A 6,464-nucleotide genomic window follows, 5' to 3' on the forward strand; every position below is an offset into this window, starting at 1 on the left:
ATAGATAGATAGATAGATAGATAGATAGATAGATAGATAGATAGATAGATAGATAGATAGATAGACAGATAGATACATACATACATACATAGATACATACATACACACATACACACATACACACATACATACATACATAGAAAGATATTCAAAGTTACCTTCATATTTTCAGTATCTAATAGAGTATCTTGTATAAAGTAAGTGCTTAATTAATGTTTTGATAAATGGATATTCGAAACTTATCTTTGCTTACCACAGTGAAAGTAGGCTTCGATATACAACAAACTTGCCTTCTTGAATGAAAACTCTTATTAACAAAGAAAATAATGGCAGTAAGAGGAGGATGGAAGGGTGAATGGATGATGATGAGGATGATGGCACATTTTCATTGCCAAAATGCAGAGAACACGTGAGACTCTTCTGTCCATTCCCCACCCAAGCTTTCCTTTCTGAAACCAACTTCTGTTTCGTTTATCCTTGAAAGATAACTGTATAAAGATGAACTGGGGGCCACTTTAGAATAAGAAATGAGGATCCTGTAATTGCCTTAACATAGGGCCACTTAAAGCTTTTCAATGTGATCTCTTTAATGATGTGGAGCCTGAGGGCCCAGATTCCAATTCTGACACTGTTGTTTACTATGTCTATGACCTTAAGCAAGTAACCTAACCATTATGGAGCTCAGCTTCCACATCTCTAAAATTAGGGACTTGTGAAAGTTTAAAATGCAGACACATACAATGTTTCTCCTCCTCATCATCATCATTGTCATATTGCCCACATGGATGAAATGTGAAAGGAGAAAGAATACTTCATCTAGGGGCTAGCACTGCTAAAAACCTAGGCTTCTCGTGTACTCAAAGGTTGAGGAGTTACAAGGAATTAAATTCCCAAGTTTGTATTTCACTTTGCTTAAAAACACACAAAAGACATTGTTTTCTGTCACATAAAGCAATTATTTTGAGGAAATAATAGGAATTATGGTGTTTCCTGGAAGCAAAATGATTTTAAACTCAGGTAACTAGTCTATTGAACAAGTGCAGAATTATTTATTCATCTTTCCAATTTAAGGAAAGGAATTTTTCATATACTTTTTCTAGACTTCCAAAACTATGTGATGTTAAGAAAAGCTGTACAATGCCATCTACTTGTTACTTTTGAAAATTGCTGAAGAACAATTCAAACACTGAAACTTTATTATCTGTGTGTGTATGCTCTAATTTAATAATCTTTTTTACAGTCTATGAAGCTAAATTTTGGAGAACTGGAGACAGAATTAGGGAGAAAGGACTAGATCTGTGATTTGATTGGCAGTGGGAACTTTTACATGAGGAAATATTCTTTATCAAAGCAGCTCTGCAACTTTTCTTCCATTTTCTCTTAGAACGTTGACCCCAGATTACTGAGGAATTAAGTGACTTGCCCAGATTTACATAGGCACCATGTGTATGTCTAAGACAATTCTTGAATCTAATATATCCTAAATAAATGTCCAGTCTATATTCCTTCTTCTATGATTCTCTTCCTTCCTTCCTTCTTGATTTTTTTTTCATTCATTCCATCATTTATTTATTTATTTTGGAGACAATTGGGGTTAAGTGACTTGACCAGGGTCACACAGCTATTGAATGTCTGAGACTGAATTTGAAGTAAGGAACTCTGAGTTCAGGCCCTCCTGACTATTGGACTAGTGCTCTATCCACTGGGCCACCTAGTTTCCCATATGATTTGGTGTGTGTGTGTGTGTGCACACATATGTGTGTTAACATGAGTGTGTGTTACTGGGTATAATTTGTGTAAATGATTATCTGAATATTATCTGACTAATTAATAGAATATATTTCATGTCCACAGAGTGATCATTGCCTACAAAGTTTTCACAGATATGTCTTCCAGGAGCATCCTTTCAATTATTTCTGCCTGTGTATCTCCCTCTCCTCTACTGTGCTGCCCTCTTTTTCTATTAGAATGTAAAACAATATGCAAACAACTAAACAGAATATATGTCATATGAATAAAAGATAATAAATAGAAGAAAGGGATAGAATTATGAAGAATTAGGAAAGACTTTTGTAGAACATAAGATTTTAGCTTGGACTTGAAGGTCTTCAGCGATGCCAGGAGCACATGAGAAAGAAGAGAATTCTAGGCATGCGGTATAGTTAATGAGAATGCTCTTTATGTCATTTTATCATTAGACAATGAAACAGTAATCACTTTGAAATCTTAGGGACTAGGAAGTCTATATTTAACACTGCCTTCTGTATAGAAATCAAATTACCACTGCCATGAAAGAATGAAGAATTAAAACATGTACTAAAGTCTTACTATATGCTAAGCACCATACTGGGTACTAGATCTACACATATAAAGTGAAAATAGCTCTTTAGCTCAAGCAGTTTTACATCCTAATAGGAAAAAAGGGCAGTGGAGTGAAGGAGAGGGAGATACACATAGAGGAGTGAGGTCCATGTAGTGGAACATTGACCCAGAAAGTTATAGGGATGATCGGTAGAGTCAAGGGGAGTAGGGTAAAAGACTCTTTTCAGGTGCAATGGCAGAATTCTTCAATCAAGCGTCCTGAAGTTGAATGCAGGATACTCATATTAAGATGACCAGAACAGGGGTCAGAGCCAAGATGGCGGAGTAGAAGCACGACCTTCCCGTGGCTGCAGAACCCACAAAATGACACAAAGAAGCTAACCTCCCATTGAGGACAGCCCGGCAGGCCGGCAGGAATCCAGCCCAGGGCTCTGGGAGCAGAGCCCAGCCCCAAGCCAAGGCTTTAGCTCCAGGGTGGGCCTGACCAGCCTGGGCCAGAGGGACTCCAGAACAGCAGCAGCTGTGGCCATTTCCAGATTTATCAACACATAGATGTGAAGGACAAAGTGAGAGGTCAGTGCAGTGTGGACTTTGGGACCAGTAAGTGGGAGTGCGTGGCTTTTACCCCCCAGGGTGAGAAGCTGCTGAGACGCCAGCACAGCCAGCCAGCCCCACTTGGCGGCTTCAGCTCCAGGCCTGCAGAGTGTAGGGGGACCAAGCACCAGTCTGAGGGGTAATCGCTCTTGCTTTGACCTGCTTGGATATGGATTGCAGTCTGGGGTGGAGGTCCTGGGGTGTGTGTCCAGCTTGCCAGAGCATGTGAGACCTCAGAGAGGGCACCCATCTAATACCTCCAGCAGCTGAGAAAACCCCAGCGTTTGGGATGAAAGCTCCCCTGTCTGTTGGTAGAGTCCTAGTGTGGCAAAAAGCCCAAAAGTCAAGTAATTGAGTGGCAAAATGAGCAGGCAAAAGAAACACAGCAGACAGAAGATTCCAACATTACACTCCTATTTTGGGGACAAGAAGGAGCAAGGCATGGAACTGGAAGAAAACGTGAAGTCAGAACTCCTGCACCAAGAGCTTCAAAGGAAAATACAAGCTGGTTACAGGCCATAGAGGACCTTAAGAAGCAGATAAGAGAAGTGGAGGAAAAATTGGGAAGAGAAATGAGAACAATGCAAGAAAATTATGAAATGAGAGTCAACAGCCTGACTGAGGAAAATAATACCTTAAAAAACAGACTGACTTAAATGGCAAAGGAGGCTCAAAAAGGCAAGGAGGAGAAGAATGCCTTAAAAAGCCGAATTTGCGATATGGAAAAAGAATCTCAAAAGCTCAATGAGGAGAATCATTGCTTCAGAATTAGATTGGAGCAAATGGAAGCTAATGACTTTATGAGAAATCAAGATGCTGTTAAACAGATCCAAACAAATGAAAGAATAGAAGGCAATGTGAAATATCTCATGGGAAAAACCACTGACCTGGAAAACAGATTCAGGAGAGATAATTTAACAATTATTGGACTACCTAAGCCATGACCAAAGTAAGAGCCTAGAAAGCATCCTCCAGGAAGTTCTCAAAGAAAACTGCCCCGATGTTTTAGTACCAGAGGGCAAAATAGAGGTTGAAAGAATCCACCGATCACCTCCTGAAAAAGATCCCCAAAAGAAAACTCCTAGGAATATTATAGCCAGGTTCTGGAATTCCCAGATTAAGGAGAGAATATTACAAGCAGCCAGGAAGAAACAGTTTGAATATTGTGGAAACACAAGCAGGATAACCCAGTATCTGGCAGCTTCTACACTGAGGGATCTAAGGGCTTGGAAGTTGATATTCCGGAGGTCAAAGGAGCTGGGATTAAAACCAAGAGTCACCTACCCAGCAAAACTGAGTATCATATTTCAGGGGAAAATATGGTTATTCAGTGGAATAGAGGACTTTTAAACATTCTTGCTGAAATAACCAGAGTTGAATAGAAAATTTGACATTCAGATACAAGAAGCATGAGAAGGTAAACAGGGAAAAGAAATCATAAATAACTTATCAAAGTTGAATTATCAACATTCCTACATGGAAAAACAATAATTGTAACTTATGAAACTTTTCTAAGTAGTTGATATATATACACACATATGTGAATGTGTGTATATATGTTTACAAGTATACATAGATAGAGGGCACAGCACCAATTTAACAGGAAGGCATGATACTTAAAAGTGGAAATTAAGAGGTGAGAGAAATATAATGAGAGGAGATGGGGAGAGACAGATTGGGGTAAACTATCTCATACAAGGGAAAATGTTTACAACAGAGGGGAAGAATGGGAAGGCAAAAGGGAATGGATCAACCTTATTCCCATTGAATCTGGCTTGAGGAGGGAGTGAAATACACACTAAATAGGTTATCTCACCCTCTAGGAGAATAGGGGGGGGGAAGGGGATGAGAGGGGGTGATGATGAAATGGAGGGAAGGATGGGGGGGAGGGAAATTGGAAGCACCAACTTTTGAAAAGGGATGGGATCAGGGTGGAGAGTGGAGTGGGTGGGAGGGAAGTGTAGTCAGTCTTTTACAATGTATCTACTATGTTGTTGTTTTGCATTAGCCACACATGTACAACCTATACTGAACTGCTTGTCTTCCCAGTGGGGGTGGGTGACGGGGAAGGAAGGAAATGAATATGGAATTGAAAGTTTTAAAATCAAATATTCAAAAATATATGTCTATTTATATACTATTACTAATACTATCTTACATGTAATTGGGGAAATAAGATAAACAGGCACTGAGGCATAGAGATCCACTGGTAAAGTCGAAAGGGGTATGGGAGAAAATATGAGAGAGATCAGATTGGAGGAGGAGGGGATATACTGTGGGGCTGCTATTTTGGGGAGGTGGATAGGGGAAAAATGGGGAGAAAACTTGTAACTCAAAATCTGGCGGAAACGAATGATGTAAATCAGAAATTAATAAAGCATTTAAAAAAAGATGACCAGAACATAGTGGATAAATTAAATTATGACTGGGGCTCCCCTGAGATAGTTGTGGTTGCTGTTTTTCAAGCCTGAAGAAGACAAAAGGACACCACTATGTTAGAGTGAAGTTTCAATGTGTCAGACTGTGACCGATCAGACAAATATGAGCTAGAATGCCCTACCATACTGTCTGTGTCACTGATATCACTATAATCCCCACCAAGAACTAAACTCCCCTAGAGTATCTGAAGATTCATGTTAGTGTCTACCTCTCTACACTGTCATCTTTTATTTCTTTAAGCAAGTGAAAGTTGGAGATCCACCCCTTCTCAGATTAATCAAAGAAGGTTTGAGACATTTTGAATTAAGCAATGAACCAAAAATATAAATTATGTGAGAGTAAGCCTATGTGACTTGCCTCACCTACCATTGGGAGTGGGAGTAGGAAAAAAGGTCGTCAGAAAGGACAGTAGCAGCTATGAAATCCTTCTGACGATTTTGATTACTGGCAACATCATGCCTTTCTTCTTGGTAAACAGATTAACTAAGTTCACTTTCTGAGTTCTTCCAGTCCCCTCACTTTAGCTACTATTCTGGCAAAGTATATTTGGGGAAGGTTGATGAGGATAGTCACACTCTTTACACTTGCTCTTTTCTTAGTTTTTCAAGTGGACAGAATGTCTATTAACTGTGTGAGAAACTCTTACAACATGAAGAGCCCAGAATGGTCCACTTTAGAGAGGAGGCACATCTAAGGCATTTAGAGTGCCAACTACATTGTGCTGGGGGCACTTCCTATCCTGACTATGGTAACCATACAGTGACAGTGATGGTAGGGACAGCCTCTTCATTCAAGGCTGTTTTCCACTCCCTGTTCACTCTGCCTCCAAGGTGACAGCAGCAGTAGCCTCAACCCAGGGGATCTTCCTTCTCTCTGGATCATAATTCCCTAACAACAAAATCCCTAATAGATACATATATATCTTTTTATTACTAACTCCTTGTTCAGTTCAATCCTGATATCTTTTGTTCTTTTGATACCTGGGAGGAATATAACTCATCCAAGTATTGCCTGCTCTTTCAAGAGCCAAAAATATAACCTTTATCCAGGGTTGGGGGGGAAACAGAGAGAGAGAGAGAGAGAGAGAGAGAGAGAGAGAGAGAGAGAGA

The sequence above is a fragment of the Petaurus breviceps genome, unplaced genomic scaffold, assembly GCF_028583685.1.
Source record: "Petaurus breviceps papuanus isolate PSGF00001 unplaced genomic scaffold, PetGlider_PUasm1.0 173, whole genome shotgun sequence".
Taxonomy (NCBI): domain Eukaryota; kingdom Metazoa; phylum Chordata; class Mammalia; order Diprotodontia; family Petauridae; genus Petaurus; species Petaurus breviceps.